Source organism: Eumetopias jubatus, unplaced genomic scaffold, assembly GCF_037043125.1.
Source record: "Eumetopias jubatus isolate StellerSeaLion01/CBP00866 unplaced genomic scaffold, mEumJub1_p1.0 scaffold_1, whole genome shotgun sequence".
Taxonomy (NCBI): Eukaryota; Metazoa; Chordata; class Mammalia; order Carnivora; family Otariidae; genus Eumetopias; species Eumetopias jubatus.
In genome coordinates, this window is record NW_028274807.1 from 20,814,361 (window position 1) to 20,842,183 (window position 27,823).

The window sequence follows — 27,823 nt, forward strand, 5'->3', positions numbered from 1 at the left end:
CTTTTAAATATCAATTAAATGGCTAATACTGGCTTCCAAAACAATGATTTTTTTTCTAAATATTCCATTGCTTATAGAAATTTTAATCATATAGAAATCATCTAGTAAAATGAAATTTTAGCATATTTTTAAAACCTTTATTCTTCTCCCACCTCCAATGCTGCTATCATGTATGATCTGATTTTGCAGAAAAATTAGGATGTACTACTCCCAATTTCTATAGAGTAAATTTGTGAAGATTAACTCAGGCATTAAGTCAAGGCATATGCCTGAGTTAACCTGGCATCCATGTGCAAGATGATGCTTTTAATTACTAAGCTGAGCCGGGGAAAAAGAAAAAAAAAATCAAAATAGTTTTCTAGTGTTTTGACCTGAGTCTTCAGCAAATCATTATTTCATTTAAGCTATTATAAATTCTAAAAATATTCAAGCACCAAAGTTCAATATAAAGATGGGAATACAAATAAACAAACAGACAAACATGAGCATACAACACAAAAATATAACTAAATTTTGGGTTACCTTTTCCTTTGAGTACTGGTATTCTTTACTGTAATAGATTCTGGATTATTGATCATGATAAACATGGTATCATTTGGCTTAAGATCTAAAAAGTCTTAATACTCATAGTTTTGATTAAATTAACTAAAAGTTCTCATTGTGTATAGTTTTTACAGTCACTTTATAATATTCCTAGCAGATTATGAGTCAACTAAAATGTTGAGGTTTCTGTTTGTTTTTATTTTGTTTTTATCGCTTCTCGGCCTTTTGGCTAAGATCAAGTGTTTTTATTTTGTTTTTAATTATTTTTTTTATTTAAGTATTGTTGACAAACAATGTTACAATAGTTTTAGGAATACAACATAGAGATTGGACAAGTTTATACATTGTACTATTCTCACCACAAGTGTAGCTACCATCTGTCAACATACAACAGTATTACAGTGTCACTGATTATATTCCCTATGCTGTGCCTTTTATTCCTGTAACTTACTCACTCCATAACTGGAAACCTGTGTCTCTCACAATCCTTCACCCATTTTGCCCATCCCCTCCAACCATCAGTTTGTTCTCTGTATTTACAAGTCTAATTCTGATTCTTATTTGTTGTTTATTCATTTATTGTTTGTTGGTTTTACACACTACATATGAGTGAAATTATATGGTATTTGTCTCCTAAGGCAAGAGAAACAAAAGCAAAAATATACCGTTAGGACTACATCAAAATAAAAGCTTTTGCACAGTGAAGGAAACCATCAACAAAACAAAAAGGCAACACTGAACGGGAGAACATATTTGCAAATTAAAAGATATATCCAATAAGGAGCTAATATCCAAAATTTATAAAGAACTTCTACAACTCAACATACACACACACAAAACAATTTGATTAAAAAATGGGCAGAGGACCTGAGTAGACATTTTTCCACAGAAGATATACAGATGGCCAACAGACACATTGAAAGGATGCTCCACATCGCTAATCATCAGGGAAATGCAAATTAAAACCACATTGAGATATCACCTTTTACCTATCAGAATGCTAAGATCAAAAAGATAAGAAATAACAAATGTTGAGGTTTCTAAAGCATCTCCATGAAACCATGTTTCATGCAGGTTTTAACAAACAATAGATGCTCATATGCATGAATAAACCATTGCTAAGAAGAATTTGTTTTTATTGCCTTTTTGGGAAAATAATTAAATCTATTTAATATTAATATAGAGTCCCCCTTAAGACATCAAATATACATTTAACTAAGATGTATTTTTTAATAACTGATATTTCTGATGAAACAAGACTGGACTCACATTCCTAGACTGTAATTGAAAAGTTTTTTGGGGCAGTGGGTGGCTCAGTTGGGTAAGCAACTGCCTTTGGCTCAGGTCATGATCCCGGGGTCCTGGGATCGAGCCCCGATTCAGGCTCCCTGCTCAGCGGGAGGCCTGCTTCTCCCTCTATCTCTTCCCCTGCTTGTGTTACCTCTCTCGCTGTCTCTCTCTGTCAAGTAAATCAATAAATAAAATCTTTAAAAAAAATGTCTTTTGAGAGCTCAAATTGAATATTTTTATCCTTACCTGTTGAAACAACTTCATAATATCTATATTCTAATTCAGTGTTTACCATGAAGATACTTTCCCTATGAGCAAGATGCAATACTTGTTTTAAAGATGGTACAGTCCAACTTTTTAAAGGGACAAAATAATTTATAATATAGAGAATATTCTTGAGATTGAAATGTTTTGATTGAATTTATTATACCCAAGAGGTCAGGTCACTGGACCTTTTTTTGTGAGTGCCCTAAATGTAAGGGCAGACATACTCAGTTGGGTGACATTAAAATTATTCCTTTATATAAAAGATACACTAGAAATGAAAGAGAGCTACATCCAAAAAACTTATAATTATTCTACTACTTTTATCTATCCACTCATTTTGATACATTTACCATATGGGAGAGTCTGGATTATAAACTATATTGACTAGACATCGCATCTTTTACAGGGCAACATTTTCCTTGAGCAAAATATTGTAAAGGATTTCTTTACTCAGAAGCATACTCATATTTCAGAGATAAACATACATAACATCCACTTTTGAAAAATAATTAAGTTTGCAAATATAACTTTACTTTTTTTCAAGTTTTCTTTTTCTTTTAAATTGTTGAAATTGGAGAAGAAAGGTTCTGTGTATGTGTTTCCAATTTCAAATGGAACATTTGCAAAACTAAATATATATTCTGTATTTATATATAATTCATAACAATTAATTTTATGGTAGTCATAATAAGAGCAATAATGGAGACAACAGCTATTTTATAAACTTTTTACCACATGGCAGTTAGTGGGTTATATGCTTTGCATCTTTTCTCTCTAAATCTCCACAAACTCCTGTGAGTAACTTTCTATTACCCTCACTTTATAGATGAGGGAATTGAAGTTCAGAGTTCACTTGACAACATTATAAACCAATACATGATGGAACTAAAATTCAAACCATATTTAAATTGCCAAAGTTCGTGTCCTTAAGTTCTACTGCCTCTCTGATAGGAATCATTATGAAAACCATAGCTAATAAGTATAATGAAATAAAATGCATTATAGAACCTAATGACAAAAATAGAAGACAGAAGGAAGACATCAGGCAGGTTGGTAAAATGAGATTGGGTCCATCTCAGGGGAAGAAAGCCAATACTTATTGGCACCTTCTGCTATGGTGATGAAGCTACCTCTAGTATTGCTGATTTGTTGATTTTGTACTTTCATAGTGAATTAACTTGAAATAACTTCCTATAGAGTCTGATAGAACTGGTACACAATTATTCATTGCAAAAAACATAGAGGTAAAAATGTGTAATAAATATTAAAGAAAATGAAATACATAACAATTGTGTATTCAAAAAATTTATTTAGAAAAATGATAATACAGTGAATGTCTTTTATTTTCTACCTAAACACCATACATTAAGTCATTATTAAGCTTATTTTATTTTTCTGTGATATTTTAGAAATACTTCTAAGCTAGAAAACATGTTTTCTTACATAATTCATAGAGTCAAAAATTAAAGGTTATATTTTTCATGCACAAATAATACAATTGCAGTACCTTTTAAGAAATAAGAAAAATAAAACTGGAAGTGGCATGGCTTAGAGAAAAAAATGGTAAAATATCATGGTACTGACAATAATATGGCGATAGAATGAATGACATGTACAGTTGTGTTAGCAGATGCAGTTATCACAAATTGGCAAGCTAACAAACTGAATTGCAACCCAGGCTGAAAACATCTTACTTAACTTCTAGAAACCCCATAAGTAATTCTGAATTCTGTTAAGCATTAGAAGAGGGGTGCCATATAATTTTTGCTAATATGGGGGCATTGGTCACAGATACACACACACACATAAATTTAATATAGACATAGGTTGAGTTCAGAGCAGTTGAGAAAAATCAAAGGAAGAAACCTTAAATAAATTTAACATAAAATTCCTAAAATTTGAAGGCAAGATGAGCTTTCCTGATTCTTCCATGTTTGAAATCAAACTCATAATAACATTGGCAAAAAAGCTGATAGAATTAATCATTCAAGTATGATCAGATTTTCTCCATGTAAGTATTGGCACATATACTCCTGGTTCCTGCTATGGGCTGAATGTCTGGTCTCTCCCACCCCCAAATTCCTATGTTGAAGCCCTAACCCCCAGTATTTGGAGGTGAAAGCTTTGAGAGGTAATTAAGATTAGATATGATCATGAGGATGAAGTCCCCATGATGGGACTGTGCTTTTTTAAGAAAAGGAAGAAATCAGAACCCTCTCTGTCTCTATCATATGACAATATGGCAAGATGGCCACCATCTACAAGTCATGAGAAATCAATGTCTTTTGTTTCAGCCCCACAATATATGGTATTCTGTTGTAGCAGCCTAAGCAAAGACAGTTCCTTCCTCTATTCTCCAATGATATTATGGTTAGTTCTCTATGTAAATCTCTTTACAACTAGACTTAGAGGTACCTTGAAGTCATAAAACACTAGTATATGGTTGAATGAAATCCACTAAAAATATGCTCACATGTAGTCTCTTGGATGACAGATATCTCATGCTTATGTAATATTTAAAATTTCCCAAATTTGTATCTAAAATCTCATTTAACAACTTCAGACTATCCCTGTGAAAATGTTCATTATACATAACTTCCAGGTAAAAGTAACTGAGTTTAGAGACGACAAGAATTTCCCAAAGTCATAAATCTATGTACATTTGTGTTTTTGCACACAGTAATTTTCATATACACTTTTTCTACTTTGAACCTGACATTGATCTCTTTAGTCATTGGAGTTTTTAATTAGTAAAATTATATTTTTGCAACTGTGACCTCAAATGACTATTCAGGTTATATTCTGTATACTTAGCATGTATCATAATTGAGTGATGATGATCAATTCATTTAAAAACGTCCAATGCTGTTTACTTCTCCTATTGGTTCATTTTATCTTTTGAAGGTTGTTAAAATGGAATTTTTGCTACCTCTGTTTTGAATGAGGTGCTAATAAGGCAGGTACCAGTTTCTAGAGTGAGGGAGAGGCAGACTTGCCCATATACAGAAATTTAAAAAGCAATTTAGAGAAACCTGGATCACTATTTTTGAACATTTTAGTCAAATCAAGTATGGTCCATTGGAAACTGACCATTCCCCCCTTAAAAAAATCCATGCCCTACTCCTTATAATCTGTGAATGTTAGTTAACATGACATGCAGATGAGATTAAGTTACAGATTTTGAGAAGGGCAAATTGTCTTGGATTATCCAGGTATGTCCTTAAGGCAATTACATGTATCCTTATAAGAAAGGGCAGAGGGAGATTTGACATACACACAGAAGAGAAGGCCAGGTGAAGATGAAGCAGAGATGAAGATGCTGACCTTGAAAATTGGAGTGATGTGGTTACAAGCAAAGGAATGCTGGCGGTCACCAGAAGCTGGAAGACTAAAAGAACATATTCACCTACTGATTACAGACTTCTGGATTCCAGAACTTTGAGAGAATAAATTTCTGTTGTTTTAAACCCCTGGGTTTGATAGTTTGTTACAGCAGAAAATTAATATATCAAAGATATATAAAAGAGATCGAAGTGGGTACCAGTGAGCCATGAGGGATTTTTCCCTATAGAGAGCTGTTTCTGTGCTGTGAGGCTCAAGTGGCAACAGTAAGAGGGGGCTACCTCAGCTCCAGTGAGGGGACTTCCATGGGAGAGTTGAGAGAGATGAAGCCCACTGTGACTCATGGCTGAGAAAGACAAGGCATCATGGAGCAAGAGAGAAGGTGATGACCAGGATTTCTGGGAGTAAGGGATGCATGAGTGCTTCTGTGAACAAGAAGAGAATAAGTATAGAGTCCACTTAGATCTTTTCCAGGGTTGGCTACATAATTTATGCTGTCCAGTGCAAAATAAAAATGTGGGCTCCTTGTTTAAAAAGCAGGATTTTTTCCCTTTCTTCTACAGTCTCTCTCTCCACCCTTAGTGGTAGGCAGAATTTTGGTCCCCCCAATATGTTCATCTCCTAATCCCTGGAACCTATAAATAGATTACATGGTAAAGGGAAATTGAAGTTGCAAATCAGCTGACCTCAAAATGGGAGGTTATTCTTGGATTATATGGTTGGGTCAAATGCAATCTCAAGGGTCCTTAAATATGGAAGAGGGAAGTATAAGTGTCAGTCTTAGAGTGAGGAAAAAAACCTGACAGGTCACTGATAGTTGTGGTTTTTTGTTTGTTTGTTTTGTTTTATTTTTAGAGTTTATTTATTTTAGAGAGAGAGAGGCACAGCACAAGAGGGAGGGGCAGAGGAAGAGGGAGAGAGACAATCTCAAGCAGACTCCACGCTGAGCCCAGAGCCCAAGTCAGGGTTCCATCCCTACGACCCCTTAGACCACAGCCTGAGCCAAAACCGAGTCTGAGACTTTAACCACTATACTACCCAGGCACCTCCAGGTCATCACTAGCTTTGAAGATGGAACGACCAGCCAGGGAATGCAGGCAACCTCTAGAACCTGAAAAATACAAGAAAATGGATTCTATCCATGTGTTCAGAAGGATTCCTTTTCAAGCTTGAGGCTACTTATCTTAAGGACATCTCCTGGAACCGACACTAGGCAGAGCAGGCAGGGCAGATGCCTGGAGTGAGAGGGTTGAGGATCTTTTGAAGTATTTTCTAGGATACAGAGAAGAAAATGGAATTGGTGCAGGTTCCATAAGTGGGTCGAGGCAGCATGATCTTGGCTGGATAAGGGATGGCTTACAAAGTAAAGGGTAAGGGCAGTTCTATACAGCTCGGAACTGCAAACATACTGCAACTCAGTCCAATTTATGAATCATTGAGTTTTAGAAACATTTTCTGTTTTCTTCTATTTAGCATTTTTGGACTATTATTATATACACACACTGTTGAGATTTTTTGTTTTGTTTGCTTTTCTTTCCAGAAGGATTTCTCTTTAAGAAACCTATTTTATGGGCGCCTGGGTGGCTCAGTCGGTTGGACGACTGCCTTCGGCTCAGGTCATGATCCTGGAGTCCCAGGATCGAGTCCCGCATCGGGCTCCCTGCTCGGCAGGGAGTCTGCTTCTCCCTCTGACCCTCCCCCCTCTCGTGCTCTCTCTCTCTCTCATGCTCTCTCTCAAATAAACAAATAAAATCTTTAAAAAAAAAAAAAGAAACCTATTTTTTCACTGGAATATTCTAGGTCAGGAGTCATGTAGTGTTGTGGTGGTGGCTGTTCCTTCCCCTCCTCCCCCTGTCCTTCCAATCCCCCTCTTCTCCTTCCTCCTGCCCTGCTTCCTCCTCCTCCTCCTCCTTTTTTTTTTGTAATCCCTAAAGTATTTTTTTCTAAATCCAAACTGAAATTGAGCTAGTTTTTCTCTTACTGCCTATGACAGTGAGATGCAAAATAACCCAATTAGATAATAATAATAGTGACCATTTATGGGTTGCCTCTCTTGTATCTAACTTTGTTCTAGTTACCTTGCCTCAGTTCTGTCACCTCTGAGGTAGGTTTTGTTACCCACTTCATTAGCTCACACCCAAGACCACCCAGCTGCTGAGGGACAGAACTAGGAGATCTGGGACAGTCTGATTGAATTTCCATGCTCATCTTCCTAAAAATTTCAGACCCTGCAGCCAGCAGAACAAGGTTTCATAAAGAGTGAAAATCAATAAAAAAAGTGAAAATCACCAGCAAAGGAAATGAGTTTGGGGTTAGGGGGTGGGGTTTTTTTTGTTGGTTTGTTTGTTTTTGTTTATGGCCTATCTTGTATTCCAGACAAGTGCAAATTAACACTGAAGCACATTGAAGAACATCAGCACAGAAGTGTGGTCACACCAAGGTGGAAGAGACACAGTCTAGGGGGTCACACAGAGTGGAGATCAGTATGAGCATGTGCACTCTCCCTTTGCCCCTTGAGGACCTGCTGACTTCAGTTTGGATACATGTTCCTGAAAAGAGGTATGGTAGTCTAAGAATCTAAGACAGCCAGCTCCAGGGTCTGGGACTTAAGAGACCCAGATTCTAGCTAAGTGGCTGTGGACAACAGGCATACACTTTGTGCACTCCAGCTGCCTCCGTGTACAAGAAAGGGTGACCAGGGATCTGGCATTGTGCGTAAGATTCCACAGCGCTCAAAGGAGTAGACAGTATCCTCCATTTCCAGAACTAGCCAATTACATGGTCCTGTCAATTGTAGTACTGATTATATTACACTTGTGGCCAAAGCCTCTTTTACAGTCTTCAACTGCACCCTCTCCTCTGACAAATAAGCAACAATTTCTTCCATCTCCCCTTGGAGCTGTTATCTCACTTCTGTATCACTCAAGTTCACAAAACGTGGGTGTCTTTTCTCCCCACAAATGAATCACCAGTGAAGTGTGAATTGTGCTTCAGTTTCTTCCTGTCCCAACATGCTGGCCACGAACAATGAGATGATGTAGAAACCACGTAAGAAGCATTTTGAATTGTGCAATATAAACATCCTCAATCCAATTACAGGGATCAAAAACAGTCCAAAGCTGTGGACTATTTCCACAACTTTTAAGTGCCTGTTTCATGTTGGAATTCTGCAGCTAGGAATGTGACCCAGCTTTTGGTTTCTGCAGGCAACACTTTTCCAAATGACCACTCCAATGTCACCATGGATTGTCTGCACAAACACATCTGGCACCTTCTGAAGACTGTCAGAGAAACAGTCTGCAACTCACAGCTTGACAAACAGAACAAACAAGACCAGTTCACAAGCTTGGATGCCCTGCTCTGGACACTCACCCACCAGTCCTTCCTAAGAGCAGTGGATGTTCAAAAAGAAACATTGATTATGAGTGTGGGTTCAGTTGAGGGCTTTCCCTTGGAAGTGCTCCCGTCTGTAGGTCAGGCTTCCCTTGAACTCATGTTGCTGCTACACTTTCCCTAACTTTGCACTAGAAAGCCAGCTACCCAAGTGCCAGATCTTTGTCACTTGTGTTGTCTGATGTATCTCCTAGGCTGGAATAGTGCTTGGTACCTAATAGGTGCTTCATAAACATTTGGCTAATTGAACTGGATTGACTAAGACCTGTACCTCCAAAGAGCTGCTCTGTCTGGCTTTCTCACCCCTTGAAAGACAAACATTTCCTCCAATAAGGTTGGAAGAACTCTGAAGGTCCAGCCCTTTCACTGTCCTGTGACCTTCCCAGGATGGGTTCCAGGATAGGAAGAGCCTGTGCCTTCCTTTTAGTTGGTCAGTAGGCCAGCATTCTGAACTTCATTTCCAATTTAGCCTAGTCTCTGGCTGCCTCAGAGCTTTATAGGACAAAATACAGCATGCATAAATAATGAAATATCTGAATGCCTACTAGCTGCAGGTTGTGCCAGTATATTCTATGCATTAGCTCATTTAATCTCACTTCTGAAAATATTACCCTTTCCATTTTATAGATTTAAGGAAACAAAGCAAAACACCTTTGGTTTCAAGGATACTAAAGAAGTTGCTCCAAATCTGTTAGTGTGGCTGACTTACATAACTGTAAGACAATAAATCTGTGTTATTTACTGTGATTTTTATGGTATCAAATTAGACACTATTTGACCTCTAATGGTTATTTTATTTGCTCTTTAATGCCATGTTCCCTTGGGCATGCGGATATCCACAGGGTGAATGCAAACCTTCATAGGTTCCTGGGCCCTGCCCCACATCTCAGTGTACTCTGCACACCCATTCTTGACCTCTCCTGCTTCCACATCCATACCTACCATGGACCAAGGGTAGCAGGAGTTTTTGGGTGAAGGTGGGATCATGGTCAGGCAAAAAGTCATCCCAGGGGAGGTGGCAAGTCAACTGCATTTGCGCTAAGGCCCTACACTGCCCATAAGTGTTCCATTGTCTCATCAGATTTCACTTACAAAACACAAGTACAAAGATAGCATTATTAAGAGTATCAAGACAGCAAATGGAGAGTATTAAGCCGCAGCTATAAAATCTCTTTGTGAATGTGGGACCCTGTGTGCACAAGTTCATGAAGCTGGTCCTAATCTTTCTACAGAGAGCAAATCTCTGGCTTCTACCAACAGCAGACTCAGTGGTAAAGATTCAAACACACGTGTTTCATAGGGAAGGTGATCTCAGAGAGCACTGGCAAGGTAGTAAGGAAGTCAGAGAAGGGAAGAAATCCAATGAGAATGCATTAAGAGCAAGTTACTACTATTGGAATTAGGTGCCAGTGCTGCTGGAGATAGGACACTGAAACAAACATCAGATATATCCCTCGTGTGGATAAGAAAAAATGGGATATTTATCTACCTGTCACTGATTAAAGGTTTCTCCTAGAAGTGTCAATTTTCAGTTTCTGTGGCATGCTTCTCATAAGGTTTATGCACATTCAATTCTTTATTTTCTTTTGGATATCTTTGTGAACCACTGTCCAGGCACTTTTCACTGCAGCAAGTGGTTAAATAATGGGTATGAATGAAAGTACTTTGCATTAGAATATAGTACATGTGTTAAGCATGAGGACTCTTGGATCTAATATTTAATTTTAATACTGTGGAATGTAAAGGGCTATGGAAGAATCCATTGTTTTCTTGAGCTTATACCTATCAAAGGTGTTGTCAAAGAATAAGTAGCTACTTACTAGATCTTTCCTCTTGACCATTGGTGATAACTGACAAAAAAAACAGAACTTTTTTCACAATTGTTTGAAATATGTGATTAAAGAAGGGTTGGGACAAATTTACTTACCTTTTCTAAGTTCCTTCTGTGTAAAGGACACAGTACTTCTTATCTCATCATTGGTTGGGTTTTTATGCAGTTATGGGGTAATAATAAAGCAAATAGATATGTAACATAGCAAAACTGTTTTAAATAATGTTATTTTTCTTTTCCTTTCTAGATTCTGGAAAGGAAGAAGACAGTATCCTTAATACATTTCAGTTACGGACGAGATATACTTTGGTCTCATTTGTACTTCCCAGGACCTTTTTGGGGGTAAGTAGGAAGGAATGAAGAGGTTGTTGAAACTGTAGTGTCTGCAAATCTCAGTCACAAATTTATTATAAAAATAATGTAAACAATGCTTTTCTATAACCAGACACCATATTTCTAGTTCCAGTTTTGCCTAACGGTAAACAACTATTTCCAGTGAGTTCACATCTACTTTTTTACCCAGAATTGTGTCTAATACCCAATAGTGATGGGCAAGGGGTATTGACATGGGGTTTCCACATAGTTCTCCATAACTTGGCCTTGCTGGAATTCTCTGGCATATCCATGACCCGATTGGTCCATGTGAGTCACTGCTGCATTGTTCTTCTTTTCTGCTTTTAAAGACATCCAATAAGTTGTGGGTACATATTGGTCATTCTGCTCCTTCCTTCACCACATTAGGATAAAAGAAATTCTAAGGCAATTTTTAGGGTCTCTACTAGTTCCATGCTACTCTTAGGGATTTGAGAGACATTTTGATTTTCAAGGCCATGCTGGACAATAGAGAGTTTGTGAGGACATCTCAGGTCCATCTGCTTTTCTCCTCTGAGGACCTTGTGCTTCACAATTATTTTCTCAGGAAACGGAGACAGATAGCCAGTTTTGTGAATATCCAACCCTATTTTTAGGTGTATGACTTCGGTATCTTTGTAGTGTACCCTGGAATCTCCTCCAGGGAAATTTTTATATGCTTTGTTGTTAATAGTGAAAATCCAACTATACCAAAATTAAAATCACATTTTGTTAAAAATATATCTACCACTTTTCAATATGAATTGGTCATTTGTATTTTGCTGAAATTATTTTATTCTATCGAGATTTTCAAATTTCTATCAAATTTGTATGTGGTGCTCTAGTAATATATTAGGCTATCTTCTCTGCCTGTTGTAACTCCTTTCCCATTTCTCATTATATTTTAGTTGTTCTTTTATTTTTATATGGTTTACCATATATTTATCAATTTTATTAAAATATTTTGAGTAATTATTCTTTTCATTTTGTTTTGTTTTGCTTTTATTAAATTTATTTTATCCTTAGTAGTTCTTCAATTCAATGTATTTTTGGTCATTTATTTCATATATTTCTCCACTAGGTTCTTAAGTCAAATTCTTTTTTTTTTTTTAAGATTTATTTATTTGACAGAGAGAGACACAGCAAGAGAGGGAACACAGGCAGGGGGAGTGGGAGAGGGAGAAGCAGGCTTCCTGCCAAACAGGGAGCCCGATGTGGGGCTCGATCCCAGGACCCTGGAACCATGACCTGAGTTGAAGGCAGATGCTTAACGACGGAGCCACCCAGGTGCCCCTTAAGTCAAATTCTTAACTGTTTTGTTTTGTTTTAATTTAGTGGTATAAAAGCATTTATTAGTAACCATACTTTGAAATATGGCTTCAATGACTGCATAGCATTGATTTGAGAAATCATTTGTCATTTCAACTTTTTTCTATAATCCATGGGTCAGTGGATATTCCTACTTTTTGTGACTTTTATTTTGTTATAATTTCAAACATAATAGTTGCAAGAATATGTAAGAAAACTAAAAGAAACTCCCATTTACCCTTTACCCCTATTCAATACCTGTTTACCTTTTGCTTCATTTTTTTTACTGTATTTTTTTCACCAAGATACACCTTGTAGAGGATCTTCCTCTCAGATAATACAAAGAGAAAGAAATTGAAAATAACATTTGGAAATTAAAAAGGCAAGTGTAAGACTTCTAAAAAAGGTGCAGTTCTTTTGAGTCTGAAATGCAGAGAACGTCTTGAAATCCTCCTGGAAAAATGTAAACAGTGTTGTTTCTAAAGGAGAAAGAGAATAACATGCAGAATTATTACCCCTTTAAAATTGTCACAATATGTATTCCTTCAACAATCATTGGTTCATTTATTATCAGTGGTATCAGATTTTCTGAATTGAAGTATGGTAACATATTAAATGGTTTCTGAGCTTTCAACTAAACTATGGAATAGAACATTGGGTGAACTTTTCAACAGTCTTCCATATAAGGGAAATTATTTTTTATTTTATCTAACAAATGTTCATCAATCATTCACCGTAAAAGATATAAAATTTAATTGAGTTTATGTAAATTCTCAGAAATTCTCCTGATGACAATTCATAATAACAATAATAATAATAATTTGACTGTAGCCTTAAGAAGGAACACATTTAGGACTGTGCCTTCCATAAATTTAATCAAATTCTCTCCTTAATTGTTTGACTCAAAATACATGCATTTTTAGAACCCAAATATTCAATACTCAATTCCATCTTCCACAAATAACAGTTCACAGTAGGTGTTTTCAGTATTGGCCATTTATGACAGGGACTGCTGCAAAATTCCTGTGCATTGAATGTTGAATACCAATTACTATCATTTTGAAAAGTTTCCCAAGGTATATGGAAGTTTTGATAAATGGTCATTAAGAATTCCATTCAGATGGGTGACAGATAGCTATAAGTCAGTTTTATCAATTGCTTTTTGATCATGGAACAATTCTAAATAGCCAATACATATATATATATATATGTATATATATATATATATACACACAATTATTCATATATATACATATATATGAAGCAAATATTAACAGATCTAAGGGAGAAACAGACAGCAATACAATGATAGTAGGAGATTGTAATATCCCACTTACATCAGTGAACAGATCATCCTGACAGAAAATCAGCAAGGAAACATTAACCTTAAATGGCAGACCAGGTTAACGGATACATTCAGACTCTTCCATCCAAAAGCAACAGAATACATATTCTTCTCAAATGTACATGGAACATTTTCCAGTATATATCATAAATTAGGCCACAAAACAAATAAATTTAAGAGGATTAAAATCATATCAAGCATCTTTTCTAACCACAATGGTATGAAAACAGCAAATAATAACACAAATGTGGAAAATTTACAAATAATGTGGAGATTATACAACATGCTATTGAACAATCAACAGGTCAAAGGAGAAATAAAACAATACCTTGAGAGAAACATAAATGGAAATACAACATACCAAAACTTATGTCATGCAGCAAAATCAATCAAATTAACAATTATATGTCAACAAATTGAACAACCTAGAAAAAATGGATAAATTCCTAGAAATATACAGCCAGCAAAGAGTGAATCATAATGAAATAGAAAATCTGAGCACTGGGTGTTATACACAAACAATGAATCATGGAACACTACATCAAAAACTAATGATATACTGTATGGTGACTAACATAACATAATAAAAAAAATCTGAATAGAGGGGTGCCTGTGTGGCTCAGTAAGTTAAGCGGTTACCTTTGGCTCAGGTCATGAGCCCAGGGTCCTGGGATCAAGCCCCTCACTGCGCTCCCTGCTCAATGGACAGCCTGCTTTTCCCACTCCATCGCTTTTGCTCTCTTGCACGCTCTTTCTTCTCAATCTCTCTCTCTCTCTCTCTCAAATAAATAAATAAGTAAATCTTAAAAAAAAAGAAAATCTGAATGGAATGATTACTATTAAGGAAATTAAATCAGTAATCAAAAACCTCTCAACAAAGAAAAGGCCAGGACCAGATGATTTCACTGGTGAATGCTACCAAACATTCAGAGAATTACCATTATTCTCAAACTCATCCAAAAAGTTGAAAAGAAGGGAACTGTTCCAAATGATTTTATGATGACAGCATTACTCTGTTATAAGAACTATACAAGGACACTGCAAGACAAGAAAATAATATCCCTCCAAAAATAGGTGCAAAAATCCTCAACAAAATATTATCAAGCTAAATTCAACAATACATTAAAAGGAACATACTCCATAAAATTGAGATTTATTCAGTGATATAAGGATGGTTCAACATCTGCAAATCAGTGTGATAAGCCACATTAACAAAAAGGATAAAAATTTTACCATCATCTGAATAGATGCAGAAAAATCATTTAAGAAAATTCAACATCCTTTTATGAAAACTCTCAACAAAGTGGACAGAGGGGGAACATACTTCAACATAATAAAGACCGCATATGACAAATTCACAGCTAACATCATCTCAATGATAAAAAAACTGAAATCCTTTTCTCAAAGATCAGGAACAAGACAAGGATGCCCACTCTCACCACTTTTATTCAAAACAGTACAGGAAGTCCTGGCCAGAACAGTTTTGCAAAAAAAAAAAAAAAAGCCACCCAAATTGGAAAGGAAGAAGTAAAGCTGTCACTATCTGAAGATGACATGATATTACATGTAGAAAACCTTAAAAACTCCATCAAAAAACTGTTAGAACTAATACATTTAGTAAAGTTGCAAGATACAAAACCAATACACAAAAATCTGTTGTCTTTCTGTACACTAATAATGAACTATCAGAAAGAGAAATAAAGAAAACAATGCAATTTACTATTGCCTCAAAAGTATAAAATGCCTAGAAATAAATTTGACAAAGAAGGTGAAATATCCTTCTCTTGAAAACTGTAAAACACTATTGAAAGAAACTGAAGAAGACACAAATGAGTGGAAAGATAGTTTGTACTCATAAATTGGAAGAATCAATATTGTTAAAATGTCCATACAATCCAAGCAATGTACAGATTCAGTGCAATCCCTATCAAAATTCCAATGGCATTTTCAAATCAATAGAACAAATAATTCTAAAAGTTATACAGAACTGAAAAATAATAGCTAAAGCAAACTTGAAAAAGAAGAACAAAGACTAGAGGAATAACACTCCCTGATTTTAAACTATACTACAATACTTTAGTAATTAAAATACTAGGGTATTGGCATAAAAACAGACATATAGGTCAATGGAACCAAATAGGCCACAAATAAGCCCATACATATATGGCCAATTAATTTACAACAAAGGAGCCAAAAATATATACAATGAGGAAAGGAAAATCTTTTCAATAAATTGTTTGGAAAACTGGATAGCCACATGTGAAAAGAGAAACTGAACCACTATTTTACAACAAAAATCAACTTAAAAATGATTAAAGACTTAAATGTAAGTCCTAATACCATAAACCTCCTTGAAGAAAACATAGACAATAAGCTTCTTGAATAGGTCTTTGCAATATTTTTTTTTAAAGCTGGCACAAAAACAAAAGTAACAAAGCAAAAATAAATAAGGTGGACTGTATCATACCAAAAAGCTATTGAACCACAAAGGAAACATCAACCAAATGAAAAGACAACCTACTGAATGGGAGGAACTTTTTGCAAACCATGTATCTTAATAAGGGGTTAAGAGCCAAAATATATCAAGAACTACTATAACTCAGTAAAAACAAAATCAGTTAAAAAATGGGCAGAAAATCTGAATAGACATTTTTCCAAAGAAGATATAGAGATGGCCAACAGGTACCTGAAAAGACTGCATTTGTGCCTCTTCTATATCACAATGTCTCCTGGAAACTAGCTTAATAAAATTGCATTTCAGTGAAACATAATATCCAGAATAATTACCTTTGTTTTCTATTACTGTTTTTGTGAAATCTTTGAGTTTAATTCTTCTTGGCAATAATCTCTGTGATCCTAGCTTTGTGAAATGAGAGGAGTCTCCCGGGAGATAAACCGGAGCCGTTGGTTACTGTGCTGATTTGTTTTGTTTTGTTTTTGTGTCTGTAATATAAATTGTATAAGCTAAATAGCAATTTTGGTAGCCGAAGCATGTTGCGTGTGAATTGGTGATTGCGGCTCTCATAGCATCTCAAGCTGCCTTTCAGTCCTAAAATGTTCTTTCCTATTATCATTATTGTCTCTGGGGTCCTTTGCTTAGCCTAGCCCTCCTATAAAAGCAGGGGCACACAGGATCCAGCCTGCTCTGGAGGAACAGATAGTTTGCAACTCAAGAGGCATCTTTGTTCCCAGATAATATTGTACTTCCCCTCCATACTCAAGGGTCACAATAAAAACATGTCAACTGGAAAAAGAAATCCATTTTATTTTTGTTAGACTACTTGACTTTTCCAGGGATTTTTAATTCAAATCTTGGTTAAATGGCAATTAAACACTTAAAGAGTGGCCTGACTCCCTCAAGTGAACTACAGGTTTGTTAAAGACCAGGAAAAAAAAAAAAATCCTGGAAGGGAAGGTCACCAAAATATTAACAATGCTTATAGAAGGTGACAAGATGACTAGTATTGTTTTATTTCTTCGCTTAGACTTTTATCATTTTTTTCAGATTTTCTACAATGAATATATATTCACTTTTTAGTTAAAATGTTATTTTTTTTAATCCTGAAAAGCAGGTTGTAAGTTTTATTTGCAGTGTTATCCTACGTATGAAATAATTACTTAAAGTAAAATTTACTGGGGAGAAATAAGCCAAAATTTTTATAATGGCTGTTCCTAGGTGAAGGTATTCATACTTTTATGTATTTTTCACATTCTCTCTAAGGAGCCTGTACAGGATTTTTCATCTTAAATAATAAACATTTTTAAAGGCTTGGGAAAAATAACCAATAAAAAATCATTAATACAGCTTGACAGCAGAAAATACATGATTTGATTGTTCATGGTTATAAATGCTGTAGAGAGGTTAACTTTGCAAGAAGAAATCAAATAATTACAATTGTATACTACCAACAAATAAGTAAGTTTCTACACTCCTTGACCTAATATTACTGTGTTTAAAATTCTAAATGACCGTATAAAAGTGAAGTAAAGATGATCATAAGAAACACACTATTAACTTCAGGAAAATCAAATGTTATATTGATTTTTTCATTATGTAAAGTCAATTAGCCATATCAGCAGTATTGACTTAGAGGATGTGCTTGTGGATTTGTGAAGGTGGAAATGTGCTACTGGAAGGTATACATGCCTTAGTAAATTTTTAGTGTTGCTTTGATTGGTTAAACAAAATAACAGCAAAGGAAAAACCCAACAAAATAAAAACACTAAATTCAGAAAAAAATGTATCTTGATTTTCAAAAATTTAAAAAACAAGTTATAGCTGCAGTAAATTTTTTTACTATCTTAGTGAAATGGCCATAGATCATTAGAAAGCAGAAATTTATTGCAAAAAATCTATGTTCACTTTAATTTATTTACCTACTCTAGCTGTGTGATATTATATAATTAGCTTATTCAATATTTTAATTATTTAAGAAAATGCATTAAGTACCTGTTCTGTGCCAGGAATTCTGATAGATGTTGAGAGTATAAAGGAGAATAATATCTAGTCCCTAAAGTTTAGATGTTCAACGCCAAGTAAAGAAAAGGATATAAAATAAATTCAGTGGTGACATAAATGCTCTAATAGAAAGAAGTACCGGTAGAGTGATGGGTGAAAATATATTTGTGGAAGTTAGAGAAGGGATCCCAAGAGAAGACTCAGTTAAGTTGGGCTTTGAAATGAGTCAAAGTCTGTCAGAGAATGTTAGGGAAAAGATTTTCAGGCATTGGTAATACAATATGCAAAGACCGATTTTTTCATCTATTTAATAAGCTTAAAATAATATCTTCATTAAAAACTTGTTTTAGTATCATATGATGCTTATAAACTGTAAAGCACTACTTAAGGTGTTATTATTTTTTTCTCTTTTTTAATTAAATATCTAGTGTTTTATAATATCCTTACAGATTTTGATGATCTGCATCATTTTGAAGTGATTCATTTAGAACTTATATTACTTCATGTATAGAGTCTTTAAGATGATCTCAAAGCAGTAAAATTCTAAATCTATGAATCAAAGTACATAGTCAATTAAATGTTCTGTTTTAGGAATGTTCTGATAAAACTAAAAATTCACTATAAAACTTCTTTAAAATATAATTCTTAATAAAATGTGAATTCTTATATTCTACATTTGAAGATAATGATATATTTATTTTTTATATTACTTTATATTACTTTTCATTCCTCAATGAAGAAGAGCTAGCTACTGGAAACACCTATTTCTCTGGGCAGATATAAATTTATTAGAAACTAATCCAGAGGTCATTTAGTCCAGTTTCCATATCAGTTAAGGAGTCTCTTATCTGTATATATAGTTAGCATATGATTATTCATCTTCTTCTTGAGGAACTCCAAGACATCTGTGATGATGAAGGAATCATTCTATTGCTGATTATCAGAAAGTAGATGGAAACTATTTTTCTAAGGTCTACCAAGTTACATTTACAACTACTAAGTTACTAAAGAAATTTTGAAGGCCGTTGATCATGTATAAGCAGATATTTGGGTCCATCTGATAGAGCATATAATTTTTCCCCTTTCAGATTTTTAGAACTGGTCAGTCACAACTATGTATTATAAAGTATGGTATATTTATTTATCCTGCAGTCTTTTTCATTTAAAGGAGAAAAATAATTTGAAAGGAAGCCACTTATAGCAGTAAGGGTCATAGGTGCTTCAGAAAAGTTGCCTGTAAATTTGGGAATATATCTTAACATTTAACCACAACTTCCTTATCAGTAAAGCAGGGATATTATTGTCCCTGTAGTGTTGTTCTACAGATCAGTTGAGATAATATATTCAAAGTTATGAAAATAATGTCTGCCTCAGAATAGCTACTTACTAAGTGCTGGTTGTTATCATTGAGAAAAAACTATAAATGTAACTTTCTCAGTATGGAAAAGTGAATTGGCACATGAATCAATTTACTCAGAATCTTCTAACATAGAATAGAATCTTTAGGAATGAAAAAAAAAAACCTCATAAAATGCTTCATACTTGCTTTTGTCAACATGAGTAGGACTACAGAGAGGTCTGATTGAACAAAAACTTGTTTCCACATAAACTCATTGACTAGGTTAGATGAACAATAGGAAATTGTAATCTTTATTTGTACGATGGTTATTTAGTCTGGAGAAATCTACATAAAAACCTTACACCAATGAACAAGTAGAGTATGAAATTAAAAATATAATACCATTTATGTTAACGCTTCAAAAAATGAAAACTTAGGTACAAATTTATCAAAATATGTACAAGATCTATATAAGGAAAACAAAAATCTGATAAACAAAATCAAAGAAGAACCAAATACATGGAGAGCTTTTCAATTTTTATGGATAGGAAGACTCAATATTGCCAAGATGTCAATTTTTCCCAACTTGCATTGCTCCTCAGTGCAATCCCAATCAAAATACCAGCAAGTTATTTTGTGGGCATTGATAAACTGATTCCAGAGTTTTTATGGAGAGGCTGAAGGCCTAGACTAGGCAACACAGTATTGAAGGAGAAAAACAAGGTTGGAGGACTGACCCTACCCAACTTCAAGACTTACTAATAAGCTATATAAATCAAGAAAGTGTGGTATTGGCAAGAGAATAGACAAATAGATCAACAGAACAGAATAGAGAGCTCAGAAAAAAACCCTAAAAATATAGTCAACTCATCTTTGATAAAGAATCAAAGAAATTATAATTAATAGAATGGAGCAAAGATAGTATTTTCAACAGATGGTGTTGAAACAACTAGACAGACCTTACACCTTTCACAAAGATTAACTCAGAATGGATTAGAAACCCAAATGTAAAACTCAAAAGTATAACACTTCCAGGAGATAACATAGGACAAAACATAGATGATCTTGGTAATACCAATTACTTTATAGATACAACATCAAAGACATGATTCATGAAAGAAATAATTGATAACCTAAATATCACTAAAATTAAAAACTTTTCCTCTACAAAAAACAATGTCAAGAGAATGAGAAGACAAGCAACACACTGGGAGAAAACATTTGGAAAAGATACCTCTGATAAGACATTTACCCAAATTATACAAAGAACTCCTAAAACTCAACAATAAGAAAACAAAAACCTGATTAAAAATGGGCCAAGGGCCTTAACAGACATCTCATTAAAGAAGATAACAAATGGCAAATAGGTACATGAAAAGATGTTCCACATCATGTATCATCAGGGACATTCCAATTAAAACAACCGTTCAAGACCAACCAGAGAAAGCCAAATATATTCCTTAAATCAATGCATAAGATGATCTGCTTCCTGTTAGGCTGTCTCAAGATGCCCCTTGAAAGCAAAATTCAGTCAGAGCATATCTAAAGATATTTGTGTCCAGTATTGTGACAAGCTAACAAGGATGAAAGAGAATAGAACATTTATCTATTCCTTATCATGCCCATCATAGTGATTAAATCTCTTTTTCTGGAATCAGACTTGGATTTGAGCCCCAGGTCCTTCAAGCATCTTCTCTTCTGGGCAAGGCACTGCACCTCTTGGAGATCCAGTTTCTATATGAGAAATAGGAGTAAATAATAGAATTACATTAAAGGGGTATTATTGGGGCTAAATAATAGAATGACCATAAAATCCCAAACACATAGTAAACCCACAAAGTTTGATATTGTTTCTACACTTAGCATTAGAAATAATAGTAAATCCAACTAAAATTATGTAAAAAAACAGATAACACAAGGTTTAGCCTGGAATCCATCTCAAATATTAGTAAATCTGTATTACTGAATGCAATAGTTTCTATATTACATGGAAATTATTTATTTCTTCTAAAAAATATACCATTAAATTGGAGAAATTGTAGAAAGAACAATTTCTTTTATATGGTTCAGAAATCAAAAGGCATGTGACATAATGAAAGACATGTGACATCTATAAGACAAATGAGCAGGTCTCATTTATTGCGATGACTCAATAAAAAGAAAAGGTGCATCTGTGTGGCTGAATTTTTTCCATAACATAAAGTCTTAAGGTCTGAGAATTATTTCTTTATCAATGATAATTTCTTATTTAACTGATGACTTCCAACAAAATTAAAGTGCATTAAATCATCCTTGCTTTCATAGCTTTATATTATTTATAATAGTTTTTCATTCTGTTCCATATTTTACAAACTTTAAATTATATAAAACATACATATTTTAGTCAAGATAATATCACAAACATTTTCTATATTTCAACATATGTTGTGATTGTGATTTTTAATTATGAACAAAAAAAATCATATTAAAACTAAGGTAGAAAACAAGACTTCAATTCTACAACTACAATAACCATTCAATATTTTTACCTTTTTTTTTAAAAAGGTTTATTTATTTATTTGAGAGAGAGAGAGAGAGTGAGAGAGTGGGGAGAGGAGCAGAGGGAGAAAATCTCAAGCAGACTCCCCACTGAGAGCAGAGTGTGATTTGGGGCTGGATCTCACAACCCATGAGGTGATAACCTGAGCCAAAACCAGGAGCGGCCACTTAACCAACTGAGCCACCCCGGTGCCCCAGTGTTTTTACTTTTAATAGAATTTCTAGTTTTCTCTCATGTATGTGTTTGTGTGTTTGCATGTTTTATTTTGGTAAATTTATATTGTTAGAGAAGCGTCAGTACATCTTGCCTTATCCAGTTGAATTTATGACAAATATATTTCCAGAAAATGAATTGACCTATTTGTTTTCTAGCAGTGTGTATTTTTTATCATATCCTTACTAATCATGAAGTGTTTTTCTAACTTTTTTAAACAAAAATTGAACAAACAAATGGACACATAAATGATCATCCCTTGTTACTTTAATTTTTATATTTTCAGTTACTGGTGATATTAGTATTATCTGATCAGTTTTCTTCTTTTAACCTGCATTTTTACTTTGTATACACATTATTTACTCATTTGTTAATTTGGAATTTAGAAATCATTAAAGATCTCAATTTTTTGAGATATTTTTTGTAAATCAATAATAACTTAAGCTGGCATTTAAATATTAAGTATTTCTTCTGAGAGGGGCACCTGGGTGGCTCAGTTGGTTAAGCGACTGCCATCGGCTCAGGTCATGATCCTGGAGTTCTGGGATCGAGTCCCGCATCGGGCTCCCTGCTCAGCAGGGAGTCTGCTTCTCCCTCTGACCCTCCCCCCTCTCATGTGCACTCTCTCTCTCTCTCTCATTCTCGCTCTCTCAAATGAATAAATAAATAAAATCTTTAAAAAAAAAAAAGTATTTCTTCTGAGAGTATCTTAGCTATTATTGTAAGAATAACAACATCCTAAAACTTTTACAATAAAATAGTTTTTTTCTAGAATTAGTATACACAAACTGGACATATTATTATTACCCTCAAATGAAAACTCAGCTTGTTTATAGTACTATCTGTAATGAGTATCAAGGGTAATGAAGCTTTATTTAGATTCTTAGCTTATTGTCCTGAACAGTGGGATTTTAAAATATCAGATTGATAAAAGTTATTTGTAGGATTTTTCTGTATGAATCCTTCACAGTGCATAAAGATATGGCAGGTGCTGGACTAGACATTACTTCCAGGTTTGAAATTCTTATGACACCTCAAGCCATTCCTGAATTGAAAAGGAGAATGAGTTTGCAAAGATTTTAAATTCACAGTGTGCCTGCGGCAAAGACAGAAACTTAACTCGGCCAGTCCTATTACTCATGGTAGACAAAGCTAAAAATTGAAGTTGCATTTTTTTATAGCGCATTAACTTTTATTTTTTTTTATGCTCAATCCATTTTGTGTATTTCAAAAGGTGCAATACTTTTCTTCATTTATCAGTGAAAGAAGTTAGAAATTAACTTCAGAAAAAAAAATCAGCAAATGGCAAACAAATTTCCTTGAAAGTCACAGTCCCATATATAGTGCATCCTAGAAAAGAGGAGGGGCAAGACAGGTTCCACCCACTTTCATGAGTTTCATCAAATACTGGGCCTACTCAAGGGTGGAGAGAAAAGGCAACTTTCAAAAAGGAGTATGTTATTTAATGAGGTATTTACTATACTCCTTCCTAAGAGCACCAGGTGGGGAACAAGTTTTCTAAACTAGATCTAGGAAGTGGAATGTGAAATCAATCCGTCCTCCTCCCCTTAAGGGCTGTCCAATGGTTAATGAATTTAAAAAACGTGACTAAATAAAAACAAACCCCACACACACTCCCCGCACCCCACCTCCCTCCTCCGCAAAAAAAAAAAAGAAAAACAAAACAAAACCTAAAGCCCAGATCATTCTCCAGAGTGGATGGAGCCCAGGAGCAGCTTCAACAACCTAAATTAGTCTGTTACAGAGTCATCACAAGCATGCCTTGCTTTCAAACAAACAAACAAACAAAAATTGAAGCAACAAAACAAAAACTAGTACTAATCACTTTTCTGACAATACACAATTACTCAAATTAACTAGTAATGAGAGGGGGAAGGGGACCATACCTACGGACCTTGTCTCACACGAGTGCATGTGGGTAGGTGCAGGGCATTTGTCATTATTGCAAAAACGAATTTTAATCTTTAATCTTTAGTTTGATTTAACATTGCTTTTAGTACGATGCTGACACCAGCTGTGCGGAAAGGGCTCTGGAGAGATGTCCTTAGCAGCACACACCTGCGGCTCTTCTTCAGTTTGGGAGGCTCCAGGGCAGCCAGTGTTGCTTCGTCAAATACATTCTTTAGGCCTTTCTGTGTGAGTGCAGAACACTCCACATACTTGACCGCCTTCAGGTCACGGGCCAGCTTTTCAGCAGTCTCTGGAGTGATAGGCTTCTGTTTGTTCTTGGCAAGTTTCTCAATCGTAGAGGGGTCATCTTGGAGATCAATTTGGGTCCCAACAAGCAAGAAAGGAGTCTTTGGACAATGGTGAGTTATTTCAGGCACCCACTTTTCCTTCACATTTTCAAATGAGGATGAAGAGACCACTGAAAAACAGACTAGAAATACATCTGTTTGTGGATAACTCAGCGGTCGTAATCTGTCATAATCCTCTTGCCCTGCAGTATCAAAAAGTCCAAGAGTATATGGCTTTCCACCAATCATAACTGTGACTGCATAGTTGTCAAAAACAGTCGGTACCTACTCAGATGGAAATTTGTTTGTTGTGTAGGATATCAGAAGACATGTTTTACCAAGGCCACCATAGCCCACAACAACACACTTAATTGTCTGCATTGCTGAAACAGTTTTGTATCCACTTTAAATATTTCAAATTAGATGATGACCTCAGCTTCTCTGCCGGGGCATTGGCCTGCATTAACTTTTCTTGATAAAAAAAAAAAAAAAGTTCTAACTGGAGAAACAAACTTCATCAATTTTAGACTGTCTACCATAGACATTATAGAATATTAATGATGAATCAAATCTTAATGGAAAATACATTGTCTTCCATTTTACATGAAACATTCAAATGTATGTTTCACTTTTAATAACTACTTCTGAGTGTAGAGAGTAATACCTCAATTATAAACTCCCATTGTTTCAGTAAAAATAGAATATTCATATTTAAAAACGAAAAAAGAGAAAAATAATTTTAAAGACATTTTATAATCATAGAATTCAACTAAATACTAGGAAATCAGGTGAAAATATTCTAAATACCTCTTAATGAAGTCTTAGAAACTTAAGAGTTCTAATAGAATGGTATTTAGAAGGCAAGGACTTATAAAATGTCATAAAGAACTGCTTTCAAGATATTGACATGTCAAGAAATTTACTTACATTCCCACTTTCCTCATTATGCAACATAAAAGCAGAAACACAATGCACCTTAGAAGTGATTAGTTTATTCCTTTTTTTATGGTAATGAGTTCTAGGGTCTTGAATGCTTTACTTCATCCTGTTGGACACCATCTGTGTCCCTCTTTACCTCATTCACAATCTTTTCCAATACATAGTCCCTGTACAAGCTGAAGTCTGCAATGCACAGCCTACAAATATAACAATTCAGTTTTTAGGTTCATTCTTAATCCTTATCTTACATTATATAGCCCGGCACACTGTTTATCAGGGAATTCCAGGAACACTGCGACCACTGACCCTCTCCATATGCTTCTTAGGGTTATCCCTTTCTTTTCCCAAGAAGCCCCATTTAATTGAACATGGCTGGCCTGAAAGTACAACACCCTCCACCCCAAAAGCCATCAGCAGTCCTTCTTTACCATGAAATCTGCGTGCAGTATGATTTCAGTTGCTTCCTAGATTATGTCTATTTAAGTACATTGTTCCCTCCAAGAGGGAAGTTGTATTTTCCTTCTCCAAGTACATATATAGGTAAGATGCAATTTATTTTCCCAGGGTAGTATTACTTCTACAGTTGATCCACTGTCTACCTGGAGCTATGAAATGCAATGGACTTCCACAGGAAAATAAATGCGTTATAGGACTAAATACCTCTACAGTTACATGTACTTGCATCTTTATTTCTGTTGCAATATTAAAATTGCATTTATTTGTTTCATTATTTGGCAAATATTTATTGAGCTTTATCAAGCACTGTGAAAGACAAGTAAAATGCAAAAATTTTTATTGGACACTTACCCTAAGAGAACACAATGTATTAATCTCATTACTGGTCTTTCCTTCGCTATTGACTTTTGGTAGAATATAACTAGAGGTTAAGTGAATTATGATATTTGAAATCATTGTATGGCTTGGCATATGTTCCTTAGGGAACTTACAAAAGGACTATCCATTGGACTCCTTTGAGTCACATACTTATTTATGCATGTATTCATGTATTCATTCATTCATATATTCAACAAATATTTTTTGTGTACTTACTAAGAGAGAGGTTCTGTTCTAAGCATTGTGAAAACATCACTGAATGAAACGAACAACAATCTTTTCCCTCTTGAAGGAGGAGGTTGCTAGAATTGATAGGAAAATCATTTGAGCATAGGCAGCTTGGGTTGCACATTATGATTTGGTAAGTTTTTATTTATTGTAATTATAATGAAGTATGGTTGCAAATCTGCTTTTATTTTTCAAGAAGTCATTGGTGGCATTTTGGGAGCAATTTTGGTGATAATGGTGGAAGAAAAATCCTGGTCAGGGGGTCTTTAAAAGAGAATGGAGTTAAAATGAGTCAGCCATGATAGACAACGCTATGTAGTCAAGTCACTGCAAAGGGGAGAGTTGAAGAAATATCTGGATATGGGGGGGGCGGGGAGGAAGCTTTTTTTTTTTAACATGGAGTGAAAAAATAATAGTATATTTCATGATGATGGAAATGCTCTATAGAGGAGACAAATGCTAATGCAAAAGAGATAATAGAAAATTTCTGGAGTAATTTTCTTAAGAAATAGAAAGGATAGGATCTAGTACATAATGGAGGATGGTTTTATCAAAAGAATGTATGGGTAAAGATGCTGGTATGCAGGCAGATATATAGTGGGAGTCCACAGAATTTTTCTTTAATTTTCTTAGTGAAATACGAAGTTTCTTTTTTCTTGGCAATTTAAATAAATGTCATTGTATTTGCTCCCTATGATCCCAAAATATATATATATTTTAATTTAAAAATCATTGGTTTAGCACTGATTTTAATCTTACTCCTTCTAGCAATTCACATACCAAATAAAATGCAGAATAGCATAATGGTTAAGTGCATGAACTCAAGATTCAGGCTGATGCGGTTTTATTTTGTTCTGTTTGTTTCTTAAATTTTATAGGCTACTTGGTTTTGAACATTTGTTCCCCATTACTGTGTCATTTTGAGCAAGTTATTTAAACTATTTAAGCTTCTATTTCTTCATCTGTAAAATAGCAAAATAAAAATAAAAGTAAATGCTCCATAGGGTTGCTGTAAGGATTTATTTAGGTATTGACTACAAAATGTCCTTTATATAGTATCCAACAATTACATAGCAGTTCATTATTATCAATTCAAATGCAGAGGTATTGATATTGACTTACACATTCAGTTGGCTAAATAAAAAATAAAAATAAGCTACACTCCTTACAGCTCTTTATTTCATTTATTCATGTCTCTATTTTAGTGAAAAAATTGTCATTGCAGGATTTATATTCTGTAATATATAAGCTCCTGGCATTCCACCTTCTTTCCTTCCTCTCTGCATTGTTTGACATGGGCATACAATATGAAAAGCCAAATATATACATACACTATATATATAT

General features: G+C 34.7%; 1 pseudogene; it reads right to left on the minus strand.

The window, feature by feature from the left end:
* Nucleotides 1-24,205: 24,205 nt before the first annotated feature.
* Nucleotides 24,206-24,883, minus strand: LOC114217717 (cell division control protein 42 homolog pseudogene; annotated as a pseudogene).
* Nucleotides 24,884-27,823: the final 2,940 nt, after the last annotated feature.